At 41.2% G+C, this 23,863-nt stretch overlaps 1 protein-coding gene across 1 annotated transcript in view; it reads left to right on the forward strand.

Moving 5' to 3' along the window:
* Positions 1–23,863, forward strand: part of LOC126187355 (calcium-binding mitochondrial carrier protein SCaMC-2) — a 225,517-nt gene that overhangs the window by 163,940 nt on the left and 37,714 nt on the right. The gene's annotated exons all lie outside the window — the stretch shown is intronic.

Genomic DNA, 23,863 nt, shown 5'->3' on the forward strand with positions numbered 1-23,863 from the left:
GTTAGAACTTTGTTCTTCGAATAGTATGTGGCGATTATTCTGGAAAACGTGGAATTCTCAGAGAATTACATTTTACCTGGAAACATCAGGGAATTTCAGGAATTTCATAAAATCTTTAACCTAGCATTGGAAATGAGTTTTATAAATTACAAATTTTGAAATAATTAATATCTCAAAGTGTGTTGATTATATAAAGATTATTCCATATAAATTAGCGATGTTTAAAAACTGCGGTTTAACCACTCAGCTGAGAGGAAGGAACCCCCACCCCCGTTTTCGAAGTTTGAGAGTTTGAGTAGCCACCCTGGATTAGTATGCTATTGCTTGAAGCTCGTTAGCATGCTGTTATTTGTGTGATACAGCGCGTAATAGTTCTGTGAAAAAGAAATGAAAAAGCGGGTGGACATCGATTTCTGCTATGTTCAGCGCATCCCTTCGTATTTCGAAACTCTTAACAGACCAAATTTTTCCAAGCGTCTGATAACTAGACACTTTCATCACCTCGTGAATCAAGCCGATCTACACTTGTAATAAAAAAAAAGTTCTACAAAAATAAAAAGCAGCAGGAAAATTTAAAAAATAAAGAGCAGTAATCGGTTCGGCTAGATCAAGGCTATAAGAGAACATATTCGAGGACATGGAAGCCTTCTGCAGATAAAACTCATGTACAAAGTTTTGAGGTGGACTATTTCGGTTAATCTCTAACTCTCATTTATAAAACAGCTTCAGACCTCTGATTACCTTACCGATGAGTTAATTAAGTAAAGCAGTCATCAGTCCGAAGATTGTTTTGAATACCACAGTGCTTTACTAGGAGGCATGGTCCTGTTGGAGATGGTATGCCGTTCCCATCCCCCGACCTCCGAAGTGACTTACCCAACCAGTTGTAGGGGGCCTACAGTTTAAAGTGGATTCCGAACCACAGTGCAACTCGGCCTTTTTCACATCAATAAACATTGCCAGGTGTGAAATAAATAAGTGATTGATAAAAATCGTAGGATTGATGGGGATCGAGTCGATACCTTTGAATTTGCAGTCTGACACTTTACCACTTAGCCAACGAATTGTAATGTGTTAAATATTTGACTTTGAGTGTGTGAGAGAAAACGCTGGATGTACGAGGGTTGACTGAAAAGTAATGCCTCCACTTCGTAACTCAACAGTTGGCAGCATTGGTATGTGGCAGGTACTGGCTTGTTCCGTTGCCTATTCTCTACAGCTCCAATTGGCGGGAAGCCTTAGCAGTCAACTGTTGTGTGTGAAAAGTGTACAGTATGGAACCCTGCGCAGACAGTCGGTCAATGCGATGTAAGTAAAATGCAGCCATAGAATTCTTGACAGCAGAAGGTGTCACCCCAAAGGAGAATCATCAGAGGATGATAGTTTATGATGATTGTGTTGATGTGATTGCTGTGCGTCGTTGGGCGAGTAAGTTAAAAGATGTTGAGGCAGGAACATCTGACCTGCATGACAGAGTTGGACGTCCTGTGACAGCAACCATCGAGTTTCACAAGCAAAATGTTGACAGATTGATTTAGGACGATCGTCGTATCACTCAGAGAGAATTTGTAAGCACATCGGCCTTTCGCAACAACGTGTAGGTCACATTATTTCTTTGCTTGGCTATCGGAAGATCTGTGCACAGCAGAAATTCAGAGACTGACTCTCACCACCGTACGGCATCCTCCATATATTCCAGATTTAGCACCGTCTCACTTCCATCTGTTCCCGATAAGGAAAGACGATCTGTGGGGACATCATTATGCTTCTGATGAAAACGTTGAGAGAACTGTAAGACTGGCTGCGGAAGCGGAGTGTCGACTTTTTCCGTGACAGCTTCAGAATACCTGTTCATCGGTGGCAGAAATGTATCCAATTGGCTGGTGATTATGTGGAAATGTGAATATTGGTAACTAAAGATCACATTCTAAGGATTATTTCGGCGTTTGATTTATTAAGATAGTCCCACCAAACCCAATTAACGAAAGTGGAGGAATTACTTTTCATTCAACCCTCGTATTTGTCTGAGTAATTTGTGCTCGGTTTTAAGCAAAAGCTAGTTTTTCGCGCATCTCAATGTTTATGACGCCGTATCTTCTGAATTATGTGTTTTATAATATAATTGTTCGGGTACACTTGGCGGTCTGTGTGGGGTGTCACCGAGAAAAGGTTTCGTAAAAGTTTGAAGTTTGTTGGAAGTCTCTAAAAGCTGTCGTTTTCAAATACTGGATGAATCAAGTCGGAGCATTTGCGTGCCACCGATCGCGCTGCCACAAGGCTAACACACAGTTGCTACATATTGAAAGAAATAGTCCGCACTGGCTGTAGAGTACTAGAATTACAACCGTTTTCGTTTCACGAGAAGCAGCTATCTCAGGTGATCTGTAGAAATAATAACTTTTACAAAGAATCCTTAACATTGGTGTAAAGAATAAAGGGACAAGGAACAGTAGTATAATAGAGGAGTTGTGCTTGAAAAGTACTGAGAGATTCCTTTTACCAACTCACCGCCGAAAGGTAACTGCCTTAGAGCCAATCCCCATCATTCACGTCAACTGGTAAACAAGTAGCGCACTAAAAGCGGTAGTCAATTTAAAACGGAGGGGAGAGCTGAACCTATAAAAATGAAAACTAAGTAATGCGCCGAAAAAATTTCTATGAACAGTAAACGAGAAGAACCGCACCGCGCCACAAACAGGGAAATGCTTGAGCTGCGGCAGGTAAAACACCGCTATGACGTAGAGAAGACGTTCACAGATGACGTCAGAGGCGACGTGAACAAAACCGTCGTTGTAGAGAGCATGAAGGGTAGGCTAACTGTAATATTTGTCTGAAATGTTCAACGTAAGAATAGATTGACGACGGTTGAAATTTTTTAAATTCGGTCAATAATTACGAGATATATTGAAAACAAAATTTTCGTTGGCCCTGGGAGACGTTAGTTAGGCAACCTGCAGGTGATTGCTGGGTTTCAGGATAGCGGTTTGGTAGTGTAGATAAGCGCTCCGTGTGTCAGGTCTCATGTAACATCCGATTTTTATCTTGAGTTCTGCTACCAGAACAATCTAGTCATGAAAGGCAGTTGCACGATCATTCCAAGTGTCTGCTGAAAACGTTCTTATTATGTTCGGACTCCGTTTGCACATAAACTTCTTCGGCCCAACGAACAATACAAGTTTCCGTTCTTCGCAGAAAACAAAAACAGAAATCGTCTGGATTTTATCTCAACGTGTCAAAACTTTGCTGGCAGTACTACTGGCGGTGCTTTATATTCGAGCTACCAAGAATTACATTACAAATCTTCAGGATTTTGGAAAGCAGTGAACCGCGCTTCTTCGAATACTATCTTAAGAAAAGAAAATAATAGAATTTCGCAACACACGCGTTTCATTTGTTGAACCCGTCGGAGGTGCCACCGAGCTGCTGATACACTAATTAAGGCGCAGGACTTCCATTCACGAGGACCGTCTGGCTATCCAAATTTCTTCTTTGGTTTTGCTCGATCACTTTACGATTCCCGAGTGGCTGCGTAGCAGAAAAACGACTGCTGATTTCTTGCCTTATACCTTTACGGTGGCGCTGATGACCTCGATGTTGAGCGCCCATACACCCCAACACACACACCTTTACGGTCCCAGCTTGTGTTTCGTCTGTAATGGGCCCGTCGTCCATAGATTCTTCCACAAATCATCCAGACTGAGATTCATCGCATCATTGCGCGCATATTCTTACGTATCCGCCCCGGAAAATGTGCGTTATAATATTAAGAGGCAGCATTATCATATGAAGTTGTAATTTCCTTAGACTTCTTCCTCTGCTCTTGGAAATACTTGTTACGGAACGAAGTTCCAAATGTTTTCCTTCCATTGATGATTTGCGCGGGACCTTGTTTTCCAACCTATCATCGTGCATTGGACATTGATAACTCTGTGTCTTGCAAGCCAAGTTATTTCGCAATCGAAACATGCCTTCTCTGCAACTGACAGCACATCGCCTCTGTTACTAAGCTCCAGTCGTGGATAGTGTCTTTACTTCTAAATATGGACACGTCAGTATAAAAAAAAGGGAATAACTTAACAAAGCAGCGCAGTAATGTTAGTAATAAATGTAGTAGCCCAGAGGATTAACGTTTCTCTTATTTGTAAGTTCGCTTTGAAACAAGTAGTATTCCTTCTTTTCGCATAGAGCTATTTAATATGAAAATAATGGAGACCTTCAACGAATATAGTCATCTTTTCAACACGTTATCAAGTGTACATTACTAGAACTGACACTAAATTGCCGGCCGTTGTGGCAGAGCGATTCTAGGCGCTTCAATGTGGAACCACGCGACGGCTACGGTCGCAGGTTCGAATCGTGCCTCGGGCATGGATGTGTGTTATGCCCTTAGGTTAGTTAGGTTTAAGTAGTTCTAAGTTCTAGGAGACTGATGACCTCAGATGTTAAGTCCCATAGTGCTCAGAGCCATTTGAACCCTTTTTTTTTTTCAGGTAAACTGAATTGTAAACGAAAGTAGTTCCCTCCTTCACGAGAAACGACATAGTTTAGCAGCGCAATTATTTGGATTCTTACATTCATTGAATTGGTATTTTATCTTTAGTTTGCGTAAAAAACTTACCCGCTGATACAATAAAATGCTAGTGGTTGAGTTCACATTGATAACATAGTTTATTTAATGCTCTGTTTTGATGCCACATAATTGCCTTTTATGACGCTCTTGGGTAAAATTTTATAGTGAACGGTAAATATTTACGTATATTCTTTACTGAAGAAGGAAGCGAACTTCAGAATATACGATCAAGCAAATCAGTGAGATGTAACTCAAAAAGGAGGCGCGATCCGCAACATATAAAACTTTATAATGTAGGGTCTTGTATTTGTAATATTTGTTTGTGGTAGCTATTAACATGTCATACGGCAAGGACGTTAGCCTCTTAATGGTCATTAGTTGAATGATAAACGGATGTTAGAATAGCCCAGCCAAAAGAATCCGTTATCCATAAAAAAACGGGTCTGCCGTCAAACTGTAGCTCCTTGACTACGAGGAAACGGTTCTTAAACAGGTGCACACTGATGAGCCAGGACATAATGATCATGGCCCACCGCGAGACTGAACGCCGCCTGGTGGCGTTGTGGACACGTGATATGATAAGGAAAGTACAGGGTGGCGCAAAATAGATGTTAAAGTTTTGGTCTACTCCGACGCAATAAGGATGATACATTCTTATTATATATATGCTATAGCTGGCAACCTGAAATTTAATACAGAATGTTTGCAAAGTGGTTTCCTTCTGCAGCAATAAGTGTGTAGAGACTTGAAGTGAGTTCCGTGATGACACGAGGGACATTATTCTCAACTGTACGAATCTGTGGAAATTTCATAACGAAGATCCTGGAGTGCTGCAGGAACATCTTTGAAGACTCTGTCATTTAGATAATCCCATCAGAAATAGCCAAGGCGCCATTCCACACCATCTGCAATGAATGAATGCTAAGGGAGGTTGGGCGACGATCCGATATACGAATGTCGGCTGAAGAAAATGGAAGACGTTTGTAGTGCGGTGTGCACGTGTGCTCTGTCCTGCCTTACCCAGTAGTTTCGGAGCATTCGCGGCGTCATGCAGCCGCTACGAATTCATGTTTCATAACTTGTCTGTATTTGTCGTCTGTGACAGGTTCCTCAATAAAAATGAGCCTAGTAATGCATTGTGCACTGACTGTACACGGAACAGTGACGTATTGTGCATGAAGTGGAGCACCTGCTTGAAAGTGTGATCTCGCAGTACAACTGTCCCATGTCAATACTTCCATTCTGAAATGCCCATTGACACATCACTGAGTAAGCTACAGAATTTTCACAGCTGCAATACAACAGTGTAACAAGGAGAATCATTTACGGCATACAATTAAACCACAGTAGACGAACACTTTCTAACACGTATTTTGCTCCACCGTGTATATAAACGGAGCAGGAACTAATGGAGTATCATTTTAATGACGATATGGGCCGCAGATAGGGAAATCCACACGGACACATGGCAGATTGTTGTGGCGCGACACCTGGAAACGAACACTCGAGAAGGGTGAAGATCAGCTTTTCACGTGCATTTGTCGTGAGCATCTAGGGGAAGTGGGTGAAGGACGGTGAAAAGGGGAGTAGGCGACAAGATGTTGGAAGTCCACCACGCCTTGTAAGGCCAGAGCCTTGTTCTTAGAAGCATAGGCGGCGGGCGATCTGTAGTATATCTGATGACATAGTAAAGCGCTGTCATAGGCAACAGTGTTTCGCAGCACATCGTTCAGCCCACATTGTTGAACTTGCAGCTCTGCAACTGATGACCGCAATGTGCCCTCATGTTGATCCAGCGACAGGGTACAGGGGCCAGACCATCCAGAGTGGACCTTGGCTCAATCGAAACGTGTCGTCTGCTTGGATGTATTGCTTTCCTGTTACACACCAGGGGCCTTATTCTGTATCATCATACCGATCGGTGCGGTATGTTAGCCTCGGTAGTGAAGTCATTTTCGGTTCTTTAACCGAAGATGCTATTCTTAAGCTTCTGAGACCCTTTACCGACCGGTCATCTCGCCGATTTTCCGACAACTGTGTCGAGAGGTTGCAGTATGACCACTCGTTCGGTGTGATTTGTTATTTTAGAATTATTGAGTGGTTTTAGTTTCGCATTTAGTGATTGTTTCACTGAAGAATCATCAGGACACATCAGAGTGGAAAGCGAGCTCATAATGTACTGTTTTTATTATTTTCCGTTGTTAGATGTATGGTTTGTATTGTTGTTACCGTGAATAATTATGACATAAAAAATTCGGTCAATATTCTCACATAATGCCTGTTATTTTTATGTAACTAAGAGTTTAAAAACCATTAAATTTAAAGACGTCTCCTCTGCTTACGTATATTACATGAGTGTTAGTTGAAAATATTAGTGACTTCGCGTACTTTTCCCGTAAATGCGTAAATGGTTTAGTTATTAACTATGCGTTTGCAACACGTAACAATGGAAGGAATTTTGTGAAGCCTGCCAGTCGAAACCTTCCAAACTTTTATATATGTACGGCTTACACCAACATAATTTGGCAACGAGGTCAGCCTGTGTATGTACCTCTCCACTAGAATAAGCAGGAATAAAGCTCTCGCACCGTACGAGTTTTCTTGGCTATACCTAGCAACAAATTGCGGTGTTGAAAATTGTAGGTTCGAATCCCGCTGGGTATGAAAAATTTATTTTCCTCTCCGCGTTTATAACACGAGTTTGTTATTCGAGAAAGTTAAGTGTTTTTCTGCAATATTCGCTGTTATTTACATGTAAGAGCGCGCTTTCTCAGTATTGACTATCTTCGATTTCGTGACTTTCGTATGTTAAAGAAATGAAAGATGAAACTGCTGTGCATGTAACAACTGACGGTGACATCTTGTCACAAATAATTCTACATTTTTTGCGAATACGTAGCGATTTCGCAGTGTTTGGTTAGACAGGCATCTAAGCGCACAACTTAAATAACTGCGAATGGAACTAGCAGCAACCATCTTTACACTCTTGCCTGTCACAAGTATTTATCTGCGATCGAATCCTTAACAAGAGTTGACGGAGATGAGACTCCCGCCTTAATATTTTAGACTATCATTTTATCATCCTCCTCATGTCTAGATTAGAGTGTGACAAAAATTGGACTGTGAAAAAATTGGAACTTTGTACAGGCGCTGATGACCGCGCAGTTGAGCGCCCCACAAACCAAACATCACCACCATATATGGAAGATTTTAATTCATCAGATGCATGTTATATACTACGACGAACTTCAGTTGCTGCACTCGCGACACGCTATCGAAGAGGCGTTTTTTTCTTTTTTTAAAAATTTTGTTTAAGACCCTGATCTGTGATGTATCGTATAGGGAAGTAGACTACTGTGTCATTTGGATCTCTAGGAGCGAGCTACAACCACATTCTGTGCCTCTTCTTATTCTTTGACATCTCTTTAAAAAATTCGGGTGTTTTAATAGATGTATTTGTACGATGTGGTACTACACACCATTCCTAACTCGTATTTCGAAACGTAAAATCCAAAACAAGATGTCGATGTGAATGAGAATAAAATAATATGGCATTTATGACAGTTTCCAGAACACAATCAAATGTGCGTTGTGCGTTGACTCGACAGAAACTTGGACGCTGAGGAAGGCGGAAAAAATTGCAACTTTCGTGATTTGATGTTTGAGGATATTGTTGAAGTTGCCGTGAACTTACTGTCAAACGTGGAAGCCCCTAGAGACGGAGGAGAGTCAAGGAACTTACTAAAAACACAGCTAAATGGTGGAGCATTATTCACCACCTGTTTTCGGAGTATAGATGTAGATGTGGATACATGCTGCCACAGACCACTCCACGATGCCCAGAGCTTAGCGTACAAATTTTGTTGTCCACGTAAATGTAAATTATCAGTTTATAATCCTCGCTCTAAAAATTAGTCATAGTTTAAGCAACGCAACGCTGCTATTGCTGTTAACACTGACTTTGCGTGTTATACAGCGGTACTCCTTTCCAGCTGAAGACTTAAACCTCGGAATTGCTCCTATTCCAAGGTCCAGTCGCTAATGACGATTGGACGATTGGTTGAGCTTTCATTAGAACATAATATAAGATGTTCGTACAGTGTATAGTATTACAAGACATCCCTCCCGGCGCGTTTCGCACGCTGAGATTCTAATTCTTAGCTTTCAAAGTGAACATCCTATTAAGCGCTCCGTGCCGACACGAGCTGCGTTGGCAGCACGTGGAAGAATCAAATCCTGTTAGCGCCGATCGGCTGGCTAGTGAGCTCTGCACCGACTGTCAGCTGTTGTCGAGGACAGGCGCTTTGCCGGGAGACCTTTACGTAACAGTGGCGGGGCATTAGACCGCCGACTGCCGAGCCAGGGGCAGAGCTTTGCGCTATCAGTAAGCGCGAGTAGGCCCAGCGCGGCGGAAGCGTGCAGTGCTCGCGGCACCATGCAAGTCCACCACGGAGCCGTGGCGGCCACCACCACGGCCGCTCCAGACTGCGAGATCTGCCAGCACATCATTCTCGTTGTGCACAATCTCCTCTCAAAGGTGAGTGAGCAACTCTCAGCCTATTGGCGCGTGCGCCTACAGGGTGGGGGGAGAGGCGAGGGTGAATCATTCCGGCGAATTCCATGTCATGCCTCGCCTCAAGGCACTCATGTTCTCAAGACAGACGCAGCAGACTGCTGCTTCGCTTTTTGATTATTCACGCTGCGTTCCTAAAAATATTGTTAAGAAAGTAGTGAAGACAATGGAAACACACACACACACAGAGAGAGAGAGAGAGAGAGAGAGAGAGAGAGAGAGAGCGGACTGCCAGATTTTCCAGAATTTTTGCCAGTATCGTGCTTGCATAGTACGGTTGAATCCATCTCTCGTGTGACGTGCTTCACATCAGCGATACCCCGTTGACTGCTGGACTTCTTCGTTTATACTGACCCAAAATTCAAATTACAGACTTGATCTTCAGTCAGTAGTTTTTTTCTGTTGGTTAGTTCAGTTATAGAAGAGTTTATTGCAGAACACTGCTGTACTGCAAGAGTCGAAGGTTCTTAAGCTTTGTTTCTCATTACTTCTGTAAACATGATTTTTGGAGTATAATAATTTTTCTTCACATGTTGACAGACGCTGAGAAACTTCCTTGAACATGTCGTTTAAGGATTGATATGACAGACAAGACTCGCTTCAATAATAAGCTTAACTAGTTTACGTTTCGTGACAATAGCACATAGCACTAACTGCAGATGTAGCGTCTTCGCTTGCGCGAATACGGAATTTAAAAAATTTCGTAAATTTCTTCATTTTGTTTTATCTTACGCAAGGCTTTCAATTAAAGATTTTGATACGGACATATTTATACACCGTTTAAGTTTATACGAATTTTATTTCTGCTGTATCTTATAGCAGCGAAGGGAGGCTAGCACTACAGTACCCGAACCAATTTCGTAGTGTCGATGTTCCAGGTAATAGCGCAGTGCCGTCGTCGTGACCATTGGTCTGTGTAATTTTTTTTCTTTCTTTTTTCCAAAGCGCTGATCCAAACAGGAACACTACATCCGCGATGAAAACGTTTATTCGCTAATAACCCGCTGGGATGCCGTGCCGCCACTATATCGGATCAACTGGGCGACAGAACAAAGGCATGAAACGACTCAGTAATAGAGAGGCAAGGCACAAAGGAAAGTTCCACTGCACCCAGACTGCAGTCGCATTACCACGAAATCTTGGGGTGTGATCAATTGCAAAAATGGGTTTCACTGTTTCGTATAGGTTGTTATTAAACTGAATACGCACTTGTAAAAATCAAACTTCCGAAGACAACACGTTTTTCATAAACCATTCCTATTACGCTTGAAAGATTTTGTGGTTTCGCGGTAGATTGTTTCAGTATCTCCCTTTAATTGTGATCCACATGAACAGTTCAAAACTTCTTGTAAAAAGAAAACAAGGGAGGAAGACCTCGTCATCTTTTGTCAAGGTGGAAACACCAAGTCCTTTTGTAGAGAGCAGAGTATGAAAAAGGATCAGCACATGTAAGAAATATTCCACTTTCAGTTTGCGCAATCTTTCTGTTCTGGCAGTGTGGTAATTGTCTTACGCTGCCGAGTCGTATCTTATCTCAGAGCTTATATGACTTTTCTAGAGTGTAATGACTTTCTCACAACCTGCCCTCCTCGTGTAACTTAGGGACCGCCTGACTGTCGTAGCAGAATAGTGCCGAATCTCTCAAATTTGTGTGGAGCTGACTAAGCAGCGAAGCTACAGCTGACTGCGGAACGTTCAAGCAGGACACGGGTGACAAGACCAAGGCGACAGAGTACCGTAGGAATACCGAGATACGCTCTGTTTCTCATAAGTTTTTTACCCTCGTATGCTCGAAACATTGGTTGAAACTTTTCAGCACGTAGGGGCGTTCGTGTGTTTATTATTAAAAAGTAATTTAAATTATGTTTGGTACTTACAACTTGCTCCAGACTCCACACCCCTACACGGGTAAGGCCAAAAGAAAGTGTGGAAGGTGATCGGACCGTTCAGATGGAGGTGCCAAGGTGGCAGCGTCGTTGGTGCCCTTTCCGAGGCGTGAGTGGGGTAACGGCACCTAATATTTACCATCTCTTACTGTTATTCCTTGTTTATATTACTTGTCGCTTGCTGTTGCAATTCGTACAGCACTCGTTGAATTAAAACTCACTCATTCAAACGATAGTTCGCATTTTAAGATTTCTTGATTGTTCCAAACATCGTTGTTGACTGAATAACCGAACTGGGAATCTCTGATCATAAATAATTTGGTCAGTTTTGACCAAACTCACCTCTAAACTCATTTGGGTAAATGTATGTTAAATAGCAAGTCTCCCGTTACATTACGCTTTCGAAGTTTTTCAAAGCGCTGCAAGAGGCAACTGATAAACGAAAAAGGAAATGCTAAATACAGAATTACATTTGTCATTTATACGTACTAAATGGAAAAAATATAAAAATAGAAACCGAATTCCATGACCCCACCGATACCATGTGGGACACTGCGCCTTTCATCTAAAGCTAATAAAACAATTCTGGTTTCTGTAGCTATTGACCTTCCATTTCCTCTTCCACTCATTTCCTTTGTGATAGCTGACGGCTATTAACTGTTCTGCCTTCTTCTTCTTGAGTTACGGCCTCTGTAGGACCACGGGTAGCCCCTTCGTGGACTAAATTTTCCTACTCTTCTCCCAGAACCTCTTCATTCTTTCTCTTCTCCTCTCCCGCTTTTCCGAGATTTTCAGTTTCCGTTTCTCCTGGCGGCTCCACTGGTGACATTCTAATCTCTTCTCTGTCATTGATCTCCAGCATATTTGTCGGTGTATATTTGTTCCTCCAATTTTCCTTTCCTTCGACCTTGATCCCCAGTTCCAACCAGTCCTTCCGAAGTTCAACAATCCACTTGGTTCCTGTCTTTCCCCTTGTCCTCCCTGTTGTTTCCCACACACTCTTCGTCATTCTGTCCATACTCATCCTAACAACATGCCCAGCAAACCTTGCCCTTTTGAGTCTGATTTCCCCGGATATTGTTCTCATGTTCCGGTACAATTCTTCTCTAGGTCTTCGCATCCACCTCTCTCCACCACTTTTGGGACCTAGTATTTTTCTCAGTATTTTACTCTCTTCTTTCTCTAGTTGCTCTGCCCCATTTCTTCCTAGTGTCATCGTCTCCGCAGCATATGATACTGCATTCCTCACTGTTGCCTTGTAGTGGCTTATCTTTGCCTCTGTGGATATATTCTTTTTATTGTATATCTCACTCGTCATGCAGACGGCTAACCTCATCTTCTTTATCCTCTCTGTGATTCCCTCCTTGCTCCTGTTCCTTCCTGATATAAATTCTCCCAGGTATTCAACTGTTCTGCCTCCATATATATCGCTCTTTTCTCAGCGGAGGAAATTGTTGCTATATATTTTTGCTCGTGGTTTTACAAGGACAGCTTTTGTGTTAATTTGTGGACGGGTGCATCGCGGTGCTTCATTGATTCTGCCCAAGGCAACATTCAGTGTCACTTCACTCATGGCCGAGGACGATCTGCTTCGCTAAACAGGCGCTTCAGCATCTCTGTATTGCAGCTGTTGGCGCTGGACTGACCTCACATTGATAGTAATTGTTCCTTTAAATGACCTCATACCGTGATCAAAATTTTATATTCAGAATAAAAGCTAACTGATACCACATTTAAATCGGATTCATGAGTGCGCTTCAATAATATTAAGCCAAATTATACATTAAGGCAAATAGTATGTTTTCCTGCATGAAAATTCAGGTCATCCACCAGCAACTAACTATATTCATACTTATATTGTTGATGTTTAAACATAAGCAACATTGTGATGAACACTGTAACAAAATAGGTCTGAAATATTTTCAATCAGCCACTTGTACTTTGTGAGGTTGATCGAAATTTTTCTAGCTCTTTTCACTCATACACTGTCGGTATTTAATAAATAATTTTGCTTTGTAGATGACTGTAAAAAAAATATACGCTGCTCCTTTCACAAACTTGATTCAATTTTTCCACAAGCTAAGCAGCAGGAAAAAGTACTTTGGTATGAAAACGAAAAAGCAAAAAAAAAAAAAAAAAAATTAATGCTGTAAAGTTGGGTTAGTGAATTGGTTGAAAGAGCATGAAAGAGGTCACCTCGGTATCGGGTAATACCAGAAATATTAGTGTTGCACTAAGTACAACCAATCTTAATGTTTTTCCTGTTTTATATAAAAAAGCCATGCACATGATGGAATGAAAGTTAATTTATGGCAACAACTATGTTCGCTTTTGTTTAAGTATAGCATTCGTTTGAAGTAAAATTTTCTTAGTAGCTTGTGGTCTCTAATTAAAATCGTGAGCTCCAAGAATACGGAGAAAAGATAAGGAGACGGTGTCAATCACTGCACATATAAGAAGTTGCTACTGATCAAAATTTCAAAGATCGGTTTTAAAAAGACGAAAGAAACTAATCCGTAACTGATGCTGTAAGCCGCTACATTGGAAATTAAGTGTATGTTACCAAAACTGTTGTAATTAGTACCATTTAGAAACAGTCTGACATTTCTAGTGTTTACAGGTCAGTTTTTGCATATTAAATTAGTTCTTGAGCTCTGGTATATTATTTCCGTCGCTTCGTCTCAAAAATTGCAGGTGTTTAAAAACAAAAAATAATTCAGAGAGCAGTTTAAAAACAAATTAATGTATCCCAATACAATTAAGTGCGTCACACAGCAGTCTTCAGTTTGGTTTCACGCATTATAACTTTACTTGGCGTATGGTCCTGTTTTAAATTCCGTTACGTATCAAAAATTCGTGAAATGGTTTGCCCAGACGTCTATAATTCACACTCACCTAACAAGAACAAACATGCACCATTGCGTTATTCACACACACAAAGCTGTCCCAAAGAAATAATTATGCTGTTGTATATAACTTTTTTGCCGTGATAAAACTAAACTTGTAAAGATTTAATGTTAGTGCATCCATTTCTTCTGTTACTCGTTAACTTCAGCACGTAATCCATCTGCCAGATGTGTGCAAATGTAGGTAGGTGGTGGGGCTACAGGGGCTGAGAGACATTTGACACACGATCTAGATTTTTTTTAAAAAGTCACCGTTTAAACTCTGATTTAGATTTTCCTTAATTTTGAAAACCACTGGAACCAAATATCTTTAAGATACCTTCAGTAATGTCATGAGTGAGTATTCCGTTGCCCTTTCTTCTCCAACAGTGTTTCATCTCTAGTGAGGAAGGGGTTTCACACCACTATATCCCGTCACCACAAATATCACCTCATGTGTTTGTATAGCTATTTGACTCTCCTGAATTAGATTTTAGGGGCTTCGTTGAAATGTTCAAGCCAATGCCGGGAAGTTCTTTCAGCGAGGCCACGGCCGATGTCTCTCCTATCTTCGAGCAACTACTTCGTCACTTATGATTACAATGTAGACAATGCTTTGAACAATAACCTACCGATTTTGTTATTTTTAGTGTTTTTGTGCCACAGGAAAAGTAGTGTCTGTACTGTATACAAACCCCACTTCTTTTAAAAAAAATCCGTTGGAGTTCTATGTTATATCAATGCCAAATAGGTAGTTCAAACAGTGTTATGATTTTTGCACTCGCAATTCCGTTTAAAATTCACGAAATTCCATAAAGAGCTGTCTCAAATTTGTTAATTTGTGTACGTCACAGCAGTTGTAAAATTCTAGCCTAGCGGAATTCATAAATGATTCACTCATTCAAGCGTTAGTTCGCATTGTAAGATTTCTTGATAGGTCCAAACATTATTGTTGACTGAATAACCGAACTGGGAATTTCTGATCATAAATCCTATGGTCAGTTTTTGTCCAAACACACCTCTAATTCCCTCAGCAGTTTTTCTGTAAATGTTAATAAAATGCCAGTATGAAATTTCAAAAAAGCTTGCTTTGCTCCGGTTGGACATTGATCCACGGTATTTGTGCATCCCTGAAGTTTTGAAAAATATTTCCAGTTATTTATTTTTGACACTAATAAAATCAAGATTGTGAAGATGAATTAACGTATTGCCGACTGTGGCGTTGCCCATGACGTTCCCTTTAGAGACCGTCTAATAACATTGTTATGGGAGAGATGAATCCACAGATGCGAAGCTGATTTTATTTTAGACTCGAAACGCCTCGCTGTAGCTGTTGGAAAGCGTATCTGATTTGTAAAATTGGCGAGCATTGTTTTTTTATTTTATTATTTTATTTTGGGGGAACGCTTCATCAGGCAGAATATTGTAGTTCCTCTGGCATTATTTATTACGTTCTGCGACTACAAAGAATAAATATTAACGCTAATGGGAGTGTTTGTGGATGTATCTTCCTTATAAGTGCAGAGGCGTTACTTCGGCCCACAATTACCAATTTACGCTTTAATACTTTTAATAAAGATCTCCTGTTGTGATAATAAAATCCTGTACTTTCTTCAGATCTATCGATCGTTGTGGTACGAAGGCGCAATGTATTTTACGTAGGGATAGTAACATGTGAGCAGTTGTTTTGATGAGGCGTTCCACCAGGATGTTTATTTGAACCTTAAAGTAGAGGTCTTGACGCAGAGTTCCAGAGTTTAGTATAATCCACTTCGTTTCGAGTGCGTGATTTCGTATTCGCGAATAATGACGTCACTTGGACGCTGTAGAATTTTTACAATCACTGTTTTCGTAAGTAAACCGCCACCGATATAGTTTCTCCGGAACTGTATCTGGATTGAAATACAAAGTTTTTAATTTTTATCTGTAGAAAAATGTATGCCGTTATCATTTGCGAGGATGGTCACAACAGACATTTTACGTGCTGATTGGAAACTAGCCTTGCGTGGCGTTCGTTTAGTTGGCCAATCCTGCATTATTTTCCCATATGTCATGTAATTACGAGTTGCATTTAGTTCTTCAGTATTAGTTGGAGGTTTTGTGTTTGCGAATTGTTTCAAATTAACAGATGCTCAACACTGACTCGAATCTATCACCTGGGACTGTTGCTCGTTTTTCCCCAATATTCTTCAGAGGGCGCAAATTCTAAACGTGTTATTTAGACTTAAAAACTAAAACATTGGCCTGCAGGGTTTGGAGGAAACCCTATGAAAGAAGACTCCGTAACACTTTCAGTTCGTAGTCAAAAGCTAGCATCTGCGTTACGGGATAGGTAACATTACATCCACCCCCTAAATTGAACTACTGAGATAGAGTGAAAGGACATACCAAAAGCAATGCAACTATCACTAAACATACATCAGCTCTATACTCGTGTCTCACAATCTGTAAATAGATATTAGAAATTCCCATTAAAAGTCTTGATAAAAAAAATCTAAAAATACACTCTCCCTCGTACTGTCGAAACATTGACTGCAACACAAACCTAAATTAGACAGCTACAAGAATTTGACGATTGAACGTTAGCTGTTCTCTCTTTGTGAGACAGTGTAGCGCAGGAATATGACATATGAGGCGCCGCAAACAGTAAGAGGAAAGAAACGGGCATTGCACCAGCTAAATACATTTCTGACAACTGATAAGAAATTAGAAGGAAATCTTAATGATACAGTGTAATCAAATACTGAAGGCGTTGTAAATGAATAGAACTTTACGTTTTCCGTGAACAGAAAGTTACTTCCGAAGAATGATGGAAAGAGACCGTAATGTCAGAGAAACAAGTAAAAACATGTTTTTCCAAGAGGTATTGCCACACGTACCAGTGGCGTACCGTGAGAGGAAGAACGTGTATAAGCATAAAAGAAGAAATTTAGGGTACAAAGTGCTTTACTGGCTTTAAAGTTAAGGAATTATTCAAAAAGGACTCGTGGCGCCGTGCTGACCTTTGAAGTGTCGCCAAACAATTCTCGTGCACGCATTGTATCCCCAGTACTATTCTGGAATTTGGTGAGCAGTAAACATGGGCGATTGCGAAGAACTCGTGATAAACTTACGGAAGTGCTTTCATTGGTGGTCCGATGCATACTGACTGTTAGTTGGTGTCACACTCAATTGTGGATCCATGCCAGTGAGCTGCATGGGAGGGAGGATCTTTGCCTGATGAAAGCTGGCCTTTGAGTGGGTCGGGATTTGGCTGACGTTCACGTTACCACCTGCGCGCGCTCCAACTTTAGTTGGCATTAGAGAGCTACTGATCCTGCTCGGCAACATGGACATACTCGAACCCCCGTCTTATGGGTTTTATATGCAAGATATTATAGTCGAGGTTAAGTAATGTAGCTGTAGTTCACAAAAAATAAGTGAACAGTAAAAGACGTCCAGTTAGTTTTGTTGCTTGACGGAGACACCATTTCTCTTCGCTTGAGTTTTGTGATGCTTTGTGTTGTGCTCAGAGCGCAATCCGTGTGTGTTGCATGAGCGCATGCGTCTGTAACCAACCCCTCCTTTCTCACATACCCCCACTCTGTGCAGTCGATTACTCTTGCAGAGAGTAAATGGTGGTCACGATGAGCACCTACAATCGTTGCATACATCTTTTAGTAGGGAAAAAAAAAAACAGTCCAAAGATTCAGGTTCTCCCTAATCCCATATCACTGTCTAAGCAGCTCATTTTTGCGTATTCTAAAACTCTCCTTTATTTCATCTATAAAAATTCTGTTTCTTTCTGCCCTAAAGTGTTGTTTATGAAACTTGGTTAAACAGTTACACTGTTTACTCTAATGAAATATCTGCATCCAGTAACCCATATATAACCTATTTCTTTGTTAGATAAAAAAAATGGAAATTAAACTTAGTAACTGATAATTCAATTATGCATTCAGACATTGTTGCTATGATTAAAACATATGCTATGGAAATTAAGCTTAATAACTGATAATTCAAGTATGCATTCAGACGTTGTTGCTATAATTAAAACATATGCTATTGCTGCATGGGAAGAAAAGCCTCTACTGTTAAGATATTTGAAAAATAAATAATGTATAATATAAATCAGTTTCGTTTCCATATTTACAAATTTTGATTAATGTCACAGAAAACATGTATTGTGTATCAGGAGTCACTCTCTGCTGCTGGTAGCAACTGACACTTCTTCGTAGATTCTTTCATTCTATTTGTTATTGTAAGGTAGTGATGGCACTGTGACGTTTTACTTATTCTCTTAAGAAATTGTCAGAGCAAGTTACATCTACTGCCTGCCTGCCATTATTTAATTGTTCCAGGCCATCAAGGAAATATCATACAAGTATATGAATTTTTAATTTGTCATCTTAGTTGTATGTTTCATTACTTCTGGATGTCTGGTTAATTAGTTAGTGCAGTTCTGAGATATTCATGTGTATACAACTGAGGCACCGTTGTATGGTTGGATTAGCAACAGTAATGTCAGTGCAAAGTTTTTGACCCCAAGCATCTTTTATTGATTTGTAGTAGCATCCTGGATCTCCATAAATCAGACATATAATATTTAATTTTGTTTCCTTTCCTACCACATTGGTGTAATAGATTAGAAAGGAAGTGACCTTGGAAACTTCCTCAGCACTAATACTATTTCCAATCCTTGCATGCATGTTTCTTCGGTTTATTGGTCGTGATAGCTTCTTTTAATTGTACCTCTGTTTGTGCTGTCACATGAAGAAATCATTCAGTTTTTCTGAAAACAATTTATACAACAAATATTCATTATACATGAAGCAAGTAAATTCATGTGCTGAACATAACATTTATGTGGAATAACATATACACAAGTCATAAATTCTAGAACTCTATATAGTCTTGTGGATGACCTTTATATCTATTTGTCATTGGGAAGAACTTACCATTTTATCTGTATTCAGTCATGCACAATGTAAATACTGCCAATAACTAACTCATTAATTCAGTTAAGGTGCGATCACTCTTTTAAACATTTTCCTCTGAATCGTGACCTAGTTTCCCAACTTTCACACATATTGCTCTACTAGTTGCTCTGTCTGAGCATGCCTTTTGAAAGTCAAAGCTTTAACTTTGGCAAACTTATTGAAAGCTTATACTTGTGATTGATTTCTCCTCTCTGGGATCTAAACTCAATAGCTTATCTGCATCTCCTCTCTCACCTCACCCCTCACCTCATTCCACCCTACCTTTTTTTTTATTTTTAGAGAACATTCACCAATTATTAATGCTTCCTGAAAGGCAGATAAAGTTATCTGAGCATTACCCAACAGTGATTCAATGCTCTGAACATGTACGAATGAAAATGGTTCCTGTGTTGTAGCATATTTTAATAATAATTCCTTCTCCTAGTTGTGGTAATCACCTGATATAGTAATTCAAAATGACATCCCTATGTTGCTGAGCAATCATAGTACCTCATCAGTGTGTATTTGACTCTATCCATCCTTCAGGAGAAACAACACTCTAAAGTGGCATAGCTGCACCTTCATACTGACCTTCAACAGTAGTGTTAGATAGGTGATCAGTTTGTTTCCCTCAGGTACAAGAGAATGGCATTCCACAGACCTCTGTGTTGAGTGTCACTCTTTACCTCAGTTGCATTAATGGATTAGTGACCTCTGTTGGATTGTTGGTCACATGTGCATTGTATGTCAACAATTTTTGCATTCGGTACAGCTCCAACTCAGTAGCCACCTCTGAACACCAGCACCAAGGTGTCATCTGGTGGGCCTCTGTGTGGGTTTTTTCCTAGCTTCCATTTCTCTCCTATAAAACACAGGTCATGCATTTCTGCGCACCATAGTCCATCTGTCCTGGAACTCTACTTGGGCATGCAGCACCTGGACATTGTAGGACAATCTCATTCCTTGGGCCTCCTTTTTGCTAAAAATCTGCCCTGTCAGTCCCGTATTTGTCACCTAAAGACAAGCTGCATGTGGAAGCTTAACATCCTCTGCCTCCTTACTCACATCTTGGAGTGTGAATTGTGCTATTCTTATCTGTATTTACAAGGCCCTGGTTTTGTGCCAAATGGATTATGGTAGCCAGGTTTATGACTCAATGGCTGCTTCAACTTTGAAACTGTTAGACCCAGTTCACAACTGTGGCATGCGTCTGAACACCAGTGACATTTGGCCTAGTCTCATAAACAGTCCTCTAACTGAAGTGGGATCTTCCCCCTATCAAATTCAACGCCTTTGGCTGCTGTTCTCCTACGCAGTCAACATTCGACAATGCCCATATCATCCCACACATCCCATTGTCTCTATTAAGAGTGTTGTCTTCGTCCTGATTCATGCCATCGGATGGGATTACCAGTTCGAATGCACCTCGCTTCCCTCTGCCAAGATCTCCATCTCACCTCCCTGGACTGTGCTCCCTGTGTTTTCTTGCACACTCCTCCTTAGATACTACCCAGACCACGGATTTGGACCAATCTCTTCCAAGGTCACCCCCATGAAGTTTCAGCATCTGTTACATCCAGTTCTTCAAGAAATCCAGAGTGCTACCATCTTTTCCACCCACAGCTCTAAGACAGTGGATCAAAGTGAATATGCTTTTACATCTCCTGCCGATATGTGATGCCATTTGCTGATGGGAACATGTAGTGTGTTTACAGCAAAGCTGACCCCATTAGCAGAGCATTTTATTAAATGGGCATCCCTTGATAGTGCTTTAATATGTACTGTCTCAGTGAGCAATCTCCACACTATTGACTGATGCTATTCTTGTCACCCTTTGGTCTCCAGTATTCAAGACCTCGCAGATCTTCTTCATATTGCCTGCTCAATTGTCTTCACCAAAACGTGGTTATCCTGGTAAAAGAACTGGCTGACCATTTGGCTAGAGAAACACATACTCACTCCCCATTCGCTTTGCCGAACCCAGGTGCCAATTTGCAGGTGCACATGAGATCTCTCCTGCCCCATCTAATAAACTCCACACAATCTAGGAGACCTCTGGGGCCTGGCACTCTTCCTTCTGCCTCTGCCAGAGGGAATCCCCTGTCCTTTGTTGTCTCCACATTGGTAATACCAGGTTAACTCACAGTTTTATTTTTTGTAACGAGCAAACCTCACATTGTGGTTGTGGAACCATACAGACAGAAACTATGTCTTGGTGGAGTCCGCCCTCCTTGTGGCCTCCTTGCTAAGGATGGGTTTCAAACTGGTTGCCTCTTGCATTGATGACTGATTCAGTGACGGTTGAACTGGTTCTCAGTTTTAAACGTGGCAATGCCTCCTCCCCCCTCCCCCCTTCCTTGTCTAAGGGGCTTTAACCTACCTCTGGAGCAGGGGCAGTGTGGTAGGGGATCAGGTGTCTCCTGCTGTATAGTAGGCTTGGGGATACCCGACCCTACCTCCTTCACCAGGCTCATTTCATCCTTATATTACTCTGTTTAATCACTTTTAGATTCAGTTTGTCTCTTTTTGTGTTGCACCCAGTTTTCTATTCTAGTCCTTTAACTGTTCTGGACATGTTAACGCACGCACCTTTGTGCCTGTCCCTGTGTACTCCGAACGTGTTTACGCGCACCACCAGTCCTTCTACCTGGTACTCTGAACGTGCTTACGCGTAAACACGTTCAGAGTACCAGGCAGAAGGACTGGTGGTGCACGTAAACACATTCAGATCACACAGGGACAGGTACAAAGGCGCATGCATTAACACGTCCAGAGCAGTTAAAGGGCTAGGTGTCGCACTCCGTTGGATAGTGGGAGCTCTTGATGGCAGTGGATCAGGAATGGGACAGCGGCAGGTTGCTGACTTTCCAATCTCCTTCATCTTACTTTTATTATTGATAGTACAAAATATGTCCCTTACATTTCTAGCCTTGTCACTTTAACTGTTGTGCTCATCTCCTGAGTAGTCCAGAAAATGTTCTCAATGGATGTGTTTACTTCTGGAGGCACCACTCTTGTATGAAGGAACTGATGACCTCATTGTTTGGGGCCCTTAGCCACCCTCTTCCCCACCCCTTCAACCAACCAACCAACAAGTTAGTGTACAACAAATATAAAAGTCAGTCATCAAGAAATGCTACACTATGTGATCAAAGATATCCAGACACCCCCAAAAACATAAGTTTTTCATGTTAGGTGTATCGTGCTCCCACCTAGTGCCAGGTACTCCATATCAGTGACCTCAGTAGTCATTATACATCATGAGAGAGCAGAAGGGGGCACTCCGCAGAACTGTGACAGGGTGTCACTTGCGTCATACGTCTGTACTCGAGATTTCCACACTCCTAAACATCCCCAGGTCCACTGTTTCTGATGTGATAAAGTGGAAACATGACAAGACACATACAGCACAAAAGCGTACAGGCCGACCTCGTCGGTTGACTGACAGAGACCGCCGACAGTTGGAGAGGGTCGGAATGTTTAATAGGTTGACATCTATCCAGACTATCACACAGGAATTCCAAACTGCATCAGGATCCACTGAAGCACTAAGACATTTAGGTGGCAGGTGAGAGAACTTGGACTTCGTGGTCGAGCGGCTGCTGATAAGCCACCCATCATGCTCGTAAATGCCAAACACCACCTCGTTTGGTGTAAGGAGTGTAAACTTTGGACGACTGAACATCAGAAAAATGTCGTGTGGAGTGACGAACCGGTGCACACAATGTGGAATTCCGATGGCAGGGTGTGGGTATGGCGAACGCCCGGTGAACGCCTTCTGCAAGCGTGTATAGCGCCAACAGTAAAATTTGGAGGCAGTGGTGTTATGGTGTAGTCGTGTTTTTCATGGAGGGGGCTTGCACCCCTTGTTGTTTTACGTGGCACTATCACATCACAGATCTACATTGATGTTTTAAGCACCTTCTTGCTTCCCACTGTTGAAGAGCAATTTGGGGATGGTGATTGCATTTGTCAACATGATTGAGCACCTGTTCATAATGCATGGGCTGTGGTGGAGTTGTTACACGACAATAACACACCTGTAATGGACTGGCCTGCATAGAGTCCTGATCTGAATCCTATAGAACGCCTTTGGGATATTTTGGAACACTGACTTTTGCCAGGCTTCTCCTCAGTGTAGCACTCCACGAATAATGGGCTGCCATTCCCCAAGAAGCCTTCTAATACCTGATTGAACGTATACTTGAGAGAGTGGAAGCTGTCATCAAGGCTAAGGGTGGGCCAACACCATATTGAATTCCAGCATTACCGATTGAGGACGCCACGAACTTGTACGTCATTTTCAGTGAGGTGTCCGCATACTTTTGATCACATAGTGTATGTTTGTGGATCTTTTTTTAATATTTTGGTTGAACTCTAACCTTTCGTAAACACTGTCTTCCCTGATGCTGGATAAGACTTCTTGATTTCTCATACGCAGTCTTCTCATGAAGTTTAATTCATAGCAATAGAGCCAAAATGTTTTCACATATGTAGAACTAAGTGATGTTCCATGTGTCTTGGAACTCTTGGGTGAATGTATCTGTCCCCACTGTCAGATGTAAAGTTCATTGACTGAAAGAAGCATTTTTTGTGGAAAACCTTATTCCACAAATTTCAAATGACCAGGAGAACCAATACTGAGCCAGCTTTTAATTTTCACCTTCCTCTGTACTGCTCCCAGTTCCATACTATTGCAGCTTTTTAATTTCTCTAACATAACAGAAGCACTCTAACCCCATTGTTCAGAAAATCAAACAAGGGAGCAATATTTTAAGTACTACACAGAATACATTCATAAATTACTGTTTCGTGTTAAGATTCACATTTCTTTTTAAGGTTTTGGTTTGTTGCAACTATTTCTTCCACATGTCTAATTTTATGGGGTATTTAATATAAGGCCATAAAAGACAGTGTGCACTGCAAAGATAAAATATGCTGTAATTTGTCTGAAACGTGTGGATTTTAGACTACTTTCGGAGACTTAAGAC

The sequence above is a fragment of the Schistocerca cancellata genome, chromosome 5, assembly GCF_023864275.1.
Source record: "Schistocerca cancellata isolate TAMUIC-IGC-003103 chromosome 5, iqSchCanc2.1, whole genome shotgun sequence".
NCBI classification, from domain to species: domain Eukaryota; kingdom Metazoa; phylum Arthropoda; class Insecta; order Orthoptera; family Acrididae; genus Schistocerca; species Schistocerca cancellata.